Genomic DNA, 13994 nt, shown 5'->3' on the forward strand with positions numbered 1-13994 from the left:
AGCTCTCCAGCCACTCCTCCCCCAGCCTGTAGCGTTGCATGGGGTTGTTGTGACCCAAGTGCAGGAGCCGGCACTGAGCCTTTTTGAATCTCATGCAGTTGGCCCCGGCCCAATGACCCAGCCTGTCCAGGTCCCTCTGTAGGGCCTCCTACCCTCCAGCAGATCAATACTTCCACCCAACTTGGTGTCATCTGCAGACTTACTGAGGGTGCACTCAATCCCCTCATCCAGATCATCAGTGAAGATGTTGAACAGGACTGGCCCAAACACTGAGCCCTGGGGAACACCACTCACGACCGGCCGCCAACTGGATTTGACTCCATTCACCACCACTCTCTGGGCTCGGCCGTCCAGCCAGTTTTTAACCCAGCGCAGAGTGCACCCATCCAAGCCGTGAGCAGCCAGCTTCTCCAGGAGAATGCTGTGGGAGACAGTGTCAAAGGCCTTCCTAAAGTCCAAGTAGACAACATCCACAGCCTTCCCCTCATCCACTAAGCGGGTCACCTTGTCATAGAAGGAGACCAGGTTAGTGAAACAGGATCTCCCTTTCATAAACCCATGCTGGCTGAGCCTGATCCCCCAGTTTTCCCGCATGTGCCGCATAATGGCACTCAAGATGATCTGCTCCATGACCTTCCCCGGCACCGAGGTCAGGCTGACAGGCCTGTAGTTCCCTGGATCCTCCTTCCGACCCTTCTTGTAGAGGGGCGTCACATTTGCTAGCTTAATGATGCTTTAATTCAGGAAGTTTTTTTGTATAAATGAGAAGACAAGAGCCTGTAAAATCATATGGCATTTGAAATGTGATTGTTACGTTAAAAGATTGTAGTCTCACAAATCTGGGCCTGCACAGATTTATTTGAAGGTTCAGTATGAAGGTTCAGTTTCCAAATCAGAAAACTAATTAGATATCGGAGATTTCATGGGGCCTTCTTAATAGCCCATATACTAAGTGGAAATATTTAGACTAAATAATGCTGATTTCAGATAACTGGGTTATATGGCTGTGCTGTCCTGGGTTTTCATTCACCTTATAGACTGTACAGACTGTTTTATGATGTATGGTGTCTGAAATTATTGAAGCAAGCTAATGCATTCTGGATGTCAAATAAGCAAAAATACAAATATGAGGAAAGGTATTACAACTCTTGGTGGGCACTGGGAGATAGTCTCAGCTGAAAAATCCAAATTGTTTTTTCGAAATACCTTTGATTGTTATGTTCAGCATAACCCAGAATTTTTAATTTATGCCCATTTGCCTTGCTCAGAAGGAATAAGTCAGCTTTATGTAGTTGACAGCATACCTTTTCAGACTCATTGCCTTCTCCCTTTGTCCTGTGCAATTTCTTCAGTGTACAGGCTTGTTTCAAATTTGTTAAAAGCAGCATATTTAACTTCAGTCAGGTAACACAGTGAATGAAATATTTCCAGGTGTATATGAAGTTTGAATTCCATAAAGAGGTTTTGGTGAATTAGACCTAAAAGGAACACCTTTAAGATGTCATTAGTCATGCCGAAATTACTCAATGGATTAAAAGTTTAGGGTGTTTGTTTGTTTGTTTTAGTTTTAGTATTGGCTACAAGTGAAAATCAGTCATACCAATGCACAGTTCTGTTCTGAAAGTACTGACAATTGTTACAAAACTACTAATGTACTTACAAGTTGCAAAAGCGGTTATTTAGAATAGTGCAATTAACTGACAATATACTGTGTATGACTTCATGCATGCCTTTTGAAGAGAACTGAATATTAAATTGCTATTCTTATTTAAATAGGATAATAAAATGTATTTAAATTGTATACCTTAGGTACTTATACACATTGTCAAAGCTTATAAGGCAGGCAGCGGTGTTAATATTGCACATGATAGTGTATAGTAGCTTTGGGGAGTGATTATTGAGTTGTCAGACGCACATACTTACTTGCTGCAATTTTGGGATAATTATAATAAATTATTGTGAAGATCGTTTGGGATTTTGACAGCTATGGTACCAACGCAGGAAGGCACAGCACATTTTCTTACAAAACAGAAAGCATCCATCTTCAGATTTTTCAGTGGTGTTTCTTTAACATCAAAAAATATGGTGTGTGTATATGTAGTGTTATGCTTAGTAGTTCTGCATACGTTTGCTTTTCAGGCTAGCAAACAGAACAATTGTCACCGTCTGTTTGCAACTGGTGAACTCATTCTGACCATGTTAACAGTAAGTACTTTGGTTCAGGCATCACTGACAAACAGGCCTGACTGAAATCAGCCCTGTTGGGCAAACCTTGCGAACTTGCTCTAAGTCACATCTTACCAGGAACTAACGCTCTGAGCCAAGACCACAATACCCATCTGAGCTGGAACTAGGTGGAACTAAAAATTGCTACAGTTGCACAGCTGCGCATACACCAAAGGGGAGTTTGACTACAAGCCAATTGCTTTACGCTACAAATATCTGCAGCCACCAGAGCCCACCGAGCTCTCTTACATGGCAGCGGGCTGCACGGCGATCTCCTCTTGAGCAGGGATGACTCTCAAGGTTACCCCTCGAGGTATCTGATGTCTACAACGAGAGATGATCTAAAAGATCTAGAAGTATCTTGTATATAAGCTAATTATTTGACATGTAGTAAGTAGTAGATTGTTTGACCGCCATTGAATCATTGTTTAATAAAACCTTTGGTTAACCCCACGATGATGACTCCACTCAGTAATTCTCCCATAACATTGTTACAGTGGTGCTCAGATGTCAGTTACTTCTTGAGTTACTCATCTTGAGTACTGTGTGCAGTTTTGGGCGACACAGTATAAAAAGGATACGAAGCTACTGGAGAGTGTCCAGAGGAGAGCCACGAAGATGGTGAAAGGTTTGGAAGGGAAGCCGTGTGAGAAGTGTCTGAAGTCACTTGGTCTGTTCAGCCTGGAGAAGAGGAGACTGAGAGGAGACCTCATCATGGTCTACAGCTTCCTTACAAGGAGAAGAGGAGGAGCAGGTGCTGATCTCTTCTCCCTGATGACCAATGATGGAACCCAAGGGAACGTCGGGAATATGTGCCAGGGGAGGTTTAGGTTGGACATTAGGAAAAGGTTCTTCTCCCAGAGGGTGGTGGAGCACTGGAAGAGGCTCCCCCAGGAGGCAGTCATGGCGCCAAGCCTGACAACATTCAAGAAGCAATTGGACAACACTCTCAGACATATGGTATGATTTTGGGGGTTGTCCTATGCAGGGACAGGGGTTGGATTCAATGATCCTTGTGGGTCACTTCCAACTCAAGATATTCTATTCTATTCTATTCTATTCTATTCTATTCTATTCTATTCTATTCTATTCTATTCTATTCTATTCTATTCTATGATTCTGGTTTTGCTGCAAGGAAGCTGGTTCATATGAAAAATTCATTGTAAGTTATTATTACATCAAAATTTAATATTCTAATATAATGTTTTTACTGCAATAAATTATGTTTTGTTATAATGGTTTCTTATCATTGTAGGGAATGTGGTGTGACTTAGTTCATCATGTGGTCAATGAACATCAGTGGGCTAGTATAAAAGGCATCATTGAGGGACAGTGCAAACATGGTCCTCAAATGGATGAAAGAGAAAAGGAATGGAAGCAAACCTCACACTGAAATGTGCTGAAAAATTTTGGACGAAAAGTTTCTGAGAAACATCCCAAACTTCCTACAGTTTAGGTATAATGGATTTCATTTGTGGGTATTGGTTTGTCTGTGTTTCTCCAAATTAATTCTCTTCCATTTTTATTAGAAGTAAATGTAATTGATGTGCTGAGAAAAAATTATCTCACATGTGCTGAGTTTTCATTCTCTTTTGTTGCATAGTATGAAGTTACGTAACAACTGAAGCTACTTTGATTTTAATTCTAGAGTAACCTTAAAGAAAAAAATGTTAAATTGATAAAAACTTCTACTTGTGTTTTATTAATACATATTTAATACAATGAAAGTGTTCCTCATACATTGTCATGTAAAATTTTTTTTTAAAATCAAACTGTGTATTTATTTTCATTAAGATCTGCCTTTGATCTGGAGCACTTCCAGCAGCACTTGTATATGTATGCTACCAAGTGGTCTGAGTACACCCACCCTGTCTACAGAGCGGGATGCTTTTTAGTAGCAATTGATTACAATATGCACTTGAATTGGCAAACCATGTATAATCAATAGAATCAATTACTGTAAGTAAGTCTGTCACCTTATTTTTCCTCTGTAATCTCTCTGAAGGGAAAATAATTGGTTTTAATGCTAGGTGCATACTTTCAGTCCAATGTTAGCTAAGACAAGGTTAAGATTTCTTTACAATTTCCATATCAGCAAACCCATGTTGGAACTCTTTCCCTATGTACATAGCTGAATAGTCTACCTCTAGTTTCAGTATGATTTTACTTACAATCATTAAGGATTGATACAGAGAAGTAATAAATGTGACTATTTTGTTTTCCTTCCTATTGTAGTATGAGAGTGGGATGATTGTTTTTGTAAATGAGCGTGTTTTGTGTTGTGTTTAGAATATCTTGAAATGTTTGTGCTCATTGCTAAGTGCCACTTTAGACTACTTTTGAGAATGCTTTCTTGTTTTCTAGAGAAAGACAGAGGTCAGTCTCAAGAGTATTTTCTTATATGTACGGAGCATTGATTTTATATATAATAGCCTGTGACCACTCGTTTTCCTTTTGGTGTATATTTACATACTTTAACTAATGCTTCTTCACAGCAGTCTTGTGATATAAACAAGTAAGTGAATCAGTGACAGTGGGCCTAGTTCTTGACTGATTTAAACTAAAACCCCTTGTATCCTTCATCTGGAAACTGAAGGGATAAGGAACAAATTCCTTACTGATGTCAATGTGTGTGTAATGGTCTGCTAGATTAGGACTTGGAAAGCAAAGTAAAAAAATCAGTTGTTTATAATGATCTAGTATATGATTGAGTGGATTTTTTTATTCATAAAATATTTTTCTCCCACTTCAACTTTATAATAGATATTGTGGAATATGCCATAGGGAGTCTGGAATATGGACTTTGGTACCTAAGAAAGAAGAAATGCACTATGTCTATATTGACGACATAGTGAGGAAATATTTCAGTGCTGTTTGGAGGCATGGAATGCGGTCATGGTGGAGCAGAATGCTTCAGGAATACAAAATATTCTGTGCTACTTCATCCATTCTGCCATCTAACACCACCAAATTTCTGGTTACCATAATTACTAACAATAGTGCTTGGCTCTGTAGGAGGCTATAGTTGTTTAACACTTACTCTCGGTGCAGGGAGAGGAGGAAGTGAAAATCTGTGTTAATGGAAACACTACGAATTGGGAAACCAGACGTTTTAATAAGCTTGCTAGTCTATTCTTAATTTTATATTTGTGTATAATGTTCATATGTACACAGGCTGTGTAACCGTTCAATTTTGAGGACTGTGTTTTTGAAAGTTTGGAACTATTTTATGATTAAAGTGATGTCCTGGTTTCAGCTGGGATAGAGTTAATTTTCTTCCTAGTAGATGGTGTAGTGCTGTGTTTTGGATTTAGGGTGAAAACAATGTTGATAACGCAGGGATGTTTTAGTTACTGCTGAGCAGTGCTTACACAGAGTCGAGGCCTTTTCTGCTTCTCACCCCACCCCACCAGCGAGTAGGCTGGGGGTGCACAAGAAGTTGTGAGGGGACGCGGCTGGGACAGCTGACCCCAACTGACCAAAGGGCTGTTCCATACCATATGACGTCATGCTCAGTATATAAACTGGGGGAAAAGCTGGCCAAGGGTCCACTGCTCAGGATCCACTGCTCAGGAACTGGCTGGGCACTGGTCAGTGGGTGGTGAGCAGTTGCATTGTGCATCACTTGTTTTGTATATTCTTTTACCATTATTATTATTTTCCCTTTCTTTTCTGTCCTATTAAATTGTCTTTATCTCAACCCACGAGTTTTACCTTTTTTTTTTTTCGATTCTCTCCCCCATCCCACTGGGGGCAGGTGAGCAAAAGGCTGTGTGGTGTTTAGCTGCCTGCTGGGTTAAACCACAAATGATATGCACATTCTTTGTGTGAGAAGTTATTTCTCTTATGTGTTATAAGTCAAAGGTATAATCTTGTGTATGTATTTTAAAAAAATGCAGCCAACTAGAAGATTTTTGCTGAGGTCCATTTATCTTAATATTTTAAAATTATGTTTTCAATTTCAAGTGGTCTTCATTTTCTTTTTTGTTCTAGGTTTCTGCAATGTACTTCATTAATGTAACTCTACTATTAGTATAAACTTTGGCACAAACACTGTTATATGCAAAAGGTTTGTTATTTGTTACAAACAGAAGCAGATGCCAATAGATCGGTAAATGCCCGTACCTTATAGGTCTGGTGTTGTGATAACCGCGCTGATCAGCTTGGAAATGTGTATGTGTGTTGCTGAATTAAGTGCAATCCACAGTAGCTCTGAAAGTATGTCTGTTGATGAATTTTTAGGCTGTCTCAGAAAATCTGCATAAATTTACAGACATTTACAAATCATAAAAGTAAATTTAAAGCCTTGTCCGGTAGTAGAACAACTAAGTAAACTTTCATTTAGTGAAGGTTTTACCTTATCTCTTGGTCTAGTGTAAAAAATTTCCTAAGATACTGTTTCTGTCTTTTACATTAAACAAAGTGAATATGAAGGATGGATTAGCCCTTCATATATTAGCATATATTATGCTAATATTATAATAATAATAATATTAAAATTATGTTAATGTTACAATATTATAATAATATATGCTAATATAGCATATTAGCATACTAGTGCAGTATTTACTTATAAAGCTAGAAAAACAAAATAATACAAGGAATCCTGTAATTGCTTGTACAGAGACTGCATGAGTGAATCTTTTTTTTGCTGTATTGAGAGTGGCAAAAATTAGTGTCATCGCTAAGATTGCAGATTCTTCAGTTAGTTATGTTCAGTTTGTTTCATTTTAAGAAAATGAAAACATAAACAATTTGGGGAAAAAGGAAGTTAACAAAAGTTTGAAATGGTATTGGTATGTAATCCATTATTTTCTCTGTCAATGTTAACAAGTTTTTTACTAAAAGCTCAAGAGTTAAACAATCCATTTGGGACTTGACTGCAATTGCAAAGAAGCATAATTGGGAAGCTGCATTCAGCCATCTGTAAAGGCTGATGGATGTGCTGAAACCACACGACAGCTTAAAACTGTCCTCTTGGCAGTTGTAAGGGGAGCAAACTGTATATTAACATAGTTAAAACATGTCCATGTGTTTTTAAAGCAGCATTCAGTTCTGAAAGTGAGCATTCAGTAATAAGTGGTAGCATTCTGCTCTAGAGATCTTATAATGGAGCGTGTTTATAGCTTTAGCCCATCAGTTTTAAGGGGAAAGTAAGTTTTTTTCACTTTTAATGCCAATTACACTGTAGTGGTTGGCGGGTGGTGTGCTGAGAAGTGTAGTCCAGGCAGGAGCCTCCTTGGGTCCCACAGGGAGAGTCCCTCGCTGCGCTTTGTAACAGGGACATGGCGGATCCGGGGACTTGAATTAGTCGAATGCCACTGGTCTTGCACAAGAACTTGCTCTCTGTATAGGTTAAGGTGAAGTCCAGGTGTTAGCAGCTTTAGACCAGTGATTTTTTTGTTGTTGTTTGGAGGGTGTTTTTCCTCCCCGCCCAATATTTCTGCTAGTCTCCCTGTTACTCTGCCAGATTTTCTTGACCCTCTTTTTCTTTAGCTCTTTGGTTTGAACTGACTCCCAGGCCTAAATCCATATATGGGCCTTCTCCTTAGCTCTAATTTTGCAACAGCCTGCCACATCACATTTAAGTTTAGCTTCATGCGCTGTGCTTACAGCAGTATCCGCTACATGGCAACACCTTCTGAATTCCAGTGCTGTTATCCCTCACTTATGTTTCAGCTGGAACTGAAAAAAGCTAGTTCACAGTCTTCTTGTGGCACAGCACATAATTCAGGTTAGAACTGACCTTTCTCTGGGCCAATATAACTACTCCCCATCATATAAACCCACAGAGTAGTTATAGTCTTAACCTTTAATTGCTGCCACTGATCTCAAGATGTAAGGCAAACTGACAGCAGCGTTTGTAATATCCCAGTGACTCATGCTGGTTGCAACTGTCAGTTTATCTCATCAGCTTTTTATCGTTCCTTGTCTTCTTGAGATGGCTGCGTCTTACATCTCTTAGTTGAACCAGAAATTGTCATAGCGCAGTGAACGATGGTAACAGCAACAACTAGTTTAACTGGTTGTCTTCTGAATTTCTGTGTTAATTATTTTCAGTCTGAATCCTTGCCTTACTCACAAAGCCTAATGCTAGCCTATCCCAGTGCTACTGAATGTGGTCTCTTAGTCCAGACTGTTACTAGCAGTCCACCTCCTTACTTTCTCGATTTCTTCCTCACCCTAGGGTGTTTTTTCCAGTCCTAATCCTGCTTAATGGTAAACAGATAAGAGGAAGTAAGCATTCAGAGAACTGGATAGATAAGGATTATGTTTCAAAGGAAACACCTTTTTCTTCCATGTCCCAAATTCAGATATTTTGCCTTGCTTAATCTAACCCTTATCTCTTAAATCTTTTCTTGACTCATACTAGTACCTGTGATTTCTTACAGTTCTTGTGTTGAGAGAATTCTATATTCAAAACTTTCTAGATAATAGGCATCATATTTCGCATCCACTGAAATTACATGTCCGTGGAGGTAAGTAAAGCTTTTTAGGCAGAGTATAAGCAATCTCATCTCAAGTATTCTCATGAAACACAGTTCAAAATGAAAACCCAAGGTTAAGTGTGTGCTACAAGAATGTAAGATGCCATTCTTGCTTCACTAAGAGACTAGCAGTGCTTGTAATGGTAGGGTCCAATAAAATGAAAAGGTCTGAAATTTGCTGGCAAAGCTTCTGTAAATGTGTGCAAAAATGAACTGTCGCTTCCAGTATAAATCTTACGGTTTGTTTTGCATGCATATGAAATAAGGTAACTGTAATGTGAGTAGCTACATATGTAAAAAGTATGTTGTCTTGGTAGCTCTGCATATTTTGAAACTTTTCAACCTGTAGTTTCTCAGGCAATGAGTAAAATATTAAGAAAACAGACTTGTATCCGGTTGATCCACGCCATATATCAAGTAATTTTCAAGTTCTTGTTTAGCTATTAGAATGGAGAATTACTAGCATGTAAAATTTTTTGTGCGAAGTATAGCAGCCTTATTAGCTCATCACTCACTAAACAGGTAAGAAATCAAGCCTGGTTGTCAAGTTAAATAAAGAGCTGTAATTCTAAAAATAATGTTACTTGGATTTGGGGTTTTTTTTTGGATAGAAAGCACGTTGCTTCAAGCTCTGTCTGTTTGTACTTCTTTTACATAGTGTTTAAAATGGTGCTGTACTCTGAGTCCAAAGTTTAAAGAAGTCACAGATATGTATGATTAGTTTCTTTAATACACAGTTGAAATGTTGCCAGAAGCAAATATAAGTAAAAAACCCTGGCTAACTAAGGACACTTCTGTCAGTTTTCATGTATACAAAAATTATACATTCACTGGATAGTGGCCTAGTGTATTATCCTCAAACGTTATGGAGAAGAAGCATTAAGTATGCAGGATAGCTTTCATCTTTCTGTTTCTTAATGTTGTCTGGCATTGCATTCTGGCCTTGTATCCTCGTTTGAACAACAATATTTTATGTCATAGGCGGGGATATCCTTTTCCTGGCAAGGATAAATATCTGTACTCTGGCTATATGTAAAATTCAGTTGTTACTGCTTTTTAATGACAATTTGGCCTAACAGTATGTAGACAACTTCTTTTATTAACTTACAATGTCATGGTTTCACTACATGACCAGGAACCTTGCTTGTTAAAACATTTCTGAAATACTAGATATTACAAGTGAGAACCTCTTTGCCTTTCTGAACATAATGCCCTGCTTTATTTTCTTCCAATTGTTTTCTATTCCTATCCTTATTTTAGTGTCTGAATGCTGTTAGAGTTACCTAGGGAACCCTACTGCTAACAAGAAGGCAAGGTCTGTGTTTCTTGATTGAAATACCTCCTGTAGAGTAGTTCTGCACAATTAATGTTGACAGAGACGCGAACAGTTTTCCAGAAGCCCTTGCTCCTGCCAAAGGCCCGCAGATGTTGAAAGCAATGATAAGCCCATGTTTTCCGGCTTTAGTAAAATGAAAATTCTGCGAGAATATTCTTAGTCATTTCATTCCAAATAAAAAGAACGGCAATGTGGAAAGGCTGAACAGTAACACAAAACTTAATACAAACTCATGCTTTAGAGTTCCAGATCGTGATTAAAGACTAGAGTTGTTGTAAATTAGGACATTTGGAATATACCTGCCAGTTTCCCTTCTCATTTTTTTTCCTGTTGTGCTTAAAAAAGAAAGAACACATGCTACAGCCCTGTCCCTGAAACATGACAAGGTGGTTGAACTGCTGTGTTGACCAAGGTCATGCTGCTGATTAAGCTGGGATTCTGCAGGTGATTAATGTCTCTGGAGTGTGTGCTGGGAAGCTGTGGTGCTATTTTTATCTTAGAAATCCTGTTCATGAACCAGTACCCTCCTCTGGCACTTTGAAAGTTAGCCATGATGAGATCAACCCTTCTCTGAAATTGTTTATCAGTTCTACCTCTTCCATGGAGCTGCAGTTGTTGCTATGGTTAGTAAGCACAAACCTGGGTTACTTAAGCCTCCCCAAAGATGAGACAATCAGGTTTTTGCCTACATAGCTAAAAATCAAGATACAGAAGTAACTCTACTGGTTCACACCAAGCAACTGTCTGGCTCCAAGAGTCTGTCGCTGATCAGAGGCTACAGATGGATACCCAAGGAGGGCTAAAAGGAGCTTGTGCATGTGATGCTCTCCTCTGTCTTCTTCCCCTGTTAGAGTACTCTCTTAGCTTCTGACTATTCCTCAGCTCCAGGGAAGTAAAAAGACTCTTTTGTTAGTAACCCTTAGAAGATCTTGTTAAAAAACCCTTGAGTCTTCCCTTGAACCCGTATAAATTCTTCGTCATCTCTATCTGGATGAGGTGTAGTCTCTCATTTCTCTTTTCCAGGAGGTTTAGTAGTTCAGTATTGGATGGGAGGAGCAAGTAAGGCTATACTATTGAGCTTACACTGTGTCGGTTACTGGATTCTGGCAGTCTTCAGCTGCACAGATTTTCTGAAATGTGCAATTTTGCATCATCCTCTGTTCCTGGCTTTTTCTCCCCTTTTGCTAAATCAGTGTGTGTACAAATTTTGATGGGCAAAGAAACAGTTCTTCTTTGCCCAAGGGATTAGGAAAGTTGTCTTGCATCCTTCTCACTGTGAAAAGCTCTTGCAGTGTTTTGTTTTTTTTGTCAAAGCTGTTTAAAAAAAAAGAAGTGAAAGCATAACTAGGAATGGATCACTAATTAGCAGTTTGATAGTTTTACCTGTTTACCTGTCTAGGGGAGGAAGGAGTGAAATCTAATTAACGGTATTGACATTTGCTAGATCAGTCGCAATGTCATAAAATGCACAGAATTAAAGATGAGGCTCGTCATGCAGCTGAGTTCCTCACTCCTACCTTTGTTAAATACACTTTTTGAAAATACAAATAGCTGTGCTCTTATTTTCAGAAGAATGTTGTATAAGAGAAGTTCAGGTTTCTCTTGTATGCAGAAGAGATAAGGGAATTAGATAAAATGTGGCGAATAAGTTACTGACTCTTACTGTGATTTTTGATGCGAGTATTCAGGAGTTTCTGAATTACAAATGTCATTACACTTAAAGTAACTGGTTCATTGTGACATATCAGTCAGCAGTAAAGTTATGTAAATTCAGGGAAGACAGCATTTAAGATGAATATTTTAGGGCGTGTGTGTTTTTAATACAAGTGACTGATGTGACTGCCCAAGGTTAAGTATCTCAGACGATCTGGGCTACCGCTCTGCTTTCAGTAGAAAAGCTCTGCTCTTAACAGGTAGAAGTCAAGTGACTCAATGAAAAAAGTGATTGGGAATTTTTATCTGGTGTTATTAGGGAGAGTCGACACAAGACTTCTTTTTCTGTCACTTTTTTAACACTCCTTACGCAGAAGAATAAACTTAAAGACTTTTGGGACTTAGCCCTCTGCTTTTTGCATTCTCTTTGTAGGTTTGGGCATATATTCAGATGACAGCGATACATACAGCCTCTGTTCACACATCATGTGTTCCACGCCTTGACTGCCTTGGTGACCTGGACTCTCCAGTATGTCAATGTCTTTCTTGTTTTGGGGAATGCAAAACTGGACACGGTACTCCAAATGTGGTCTTTTAAGTGCAGAATATTTAATTTGATTTGGCTTCTTGAACTGTTTTAATAAAAGGTACCAAGTAATTCCAAGTTTTAAATGGAATTTGACCTTCGGTGCGGTTACCAAACAGATTGAGAGGTATGTGTGTACCTTCTATCCTGTTCTGAGTAAAAGATCTTTTTTTTAGTAACAAGGCTTCAACTTGTGAATCCACAGCTCTCAGAAGTCAGATAATGCTGTTCACAGTAAATGCTTAAGAGTGGAACAAAACTATGTTATATATAAACTTGTTGTTCAGGAGCTTGCTTTTCAGTGACTGTAAATAAAGCTTATTCCAGGACTTTTTTAGTCCTCTCTCACTCCCCTCTCCTGGGCTAAGGTTACTCCTCTCTCTAAGCTTCTCAAAATATATTGACTTAGTAGAAGAAAAGAATTTTATTTAAGGGTGATGCATGCAAGCCTCTATTAGTTCAATCAAGCTAGATGATGTAAAAACACCTATAAGCAGAAGGCTATTGAGAATAACAGCTGTCACCTCTGAAGCCCTCAGATCCTGCAATACTCAGTCCTGGCACTTGCAACTTAAAATACCATATTGCATTATGCAGATATTAACATAGATTGCTAGAAATGGGGAGATGATATCAAGACTGAAGTTTACTTTGAGTCAGGGACTTGTTTGTTCCTTCACACTGTAAGTGGTGAAATTGCATTTTTAATTAAGTTGATGACAAAATACATGTGGACCCATAGTATGACGAATGGATGAAGTCTCGCCTTTCTTTTAAAGGCTGGGAAGCAAATAGAGGGATTCTTGGAATATGTCTGTGGTCTTGGTATCTGCGGCTGCTGTTTCAGTTCGCATCTTTTTCAGTCATGCTTTTATAGTGCTGTTGATGATTCGCATTCCAAATACCTCTTATTAAGGTAACATAGCTTTGAGGTGGTGAATAGGAGAGGGTAGGCGTTAACCTGGAGAATGTTTAAAGGATGTTGCTAGGGAAGAACCCTGCTAGGTGCACATTAACGTAGGTAAAGAGGAGTTACGATAGTTTGGGCAATATGCTATAGCTGCGTACATGTCAGCTAGTTCTGTTGCTGTTTAGTTTAGTGAACAGGAAACAGACTTCACCTTTTTATTCTTTAATGCACAAAATCCCGTTTGTCAGTAGATGTCTTGTTTACTCTGAAGGGGAGGCATAGATCTGATCTGTCATCTCTCAAGTGCAATGAGATGCAACTGCAAATGTCGTCTGAACTAAAGGTGCTATCAGAGAGAGAGTAGGGCAATAGTATTAAAAATAAGATTAGTTTTTAACCTTGGTCCTGAAACTGGAGAATGGCTCATTCTGGCTGTCCAAAAATGTGAGTTGTACTTTTTTTTTCCTTTCTTCTTGCCTTGCCTTGGCACCAAGAGGCTGATCCCAAAGACTAGGATATAAATGAGGTTCCTTTGGATTCAAGGAATTTACGCTGGTCTTATTTGATATGAGGAAATACAGAGGGAGTAAGTAATTGTGCCTTCTCCTTTGTTATAGTTCAGAAATTTAAGTGCATCTGTGAGGCCTGCTTGTAACTTCGGTTAATGAAATATGCATCTTCACGGCCTTTAGGTTTGGTTTATGCAGCAAACATAACATCTAAATGTGCACTTTCCATTCAGAAGGTTAAATGCAAATTCACTTCCATTAAACTAAGTAGCTTCTTCTCTTTATT

This window comes from Nipponia nippon, unplaced genomic scaffold, assembly GCF_047370975.1.
Source record: "Nipponia nippon isolate SJK-2023a ecotype South Korea unplaced genomic scaffold, ASM4737097v1 scaffold_8, whole genome shotgun sequence".
Lineage (NCBI taxonomy): Eukaryota > Metazoa > Chordata > Aves > Pelecaniformes > Threskiornithidae > Nipponia > Nipponia nippon.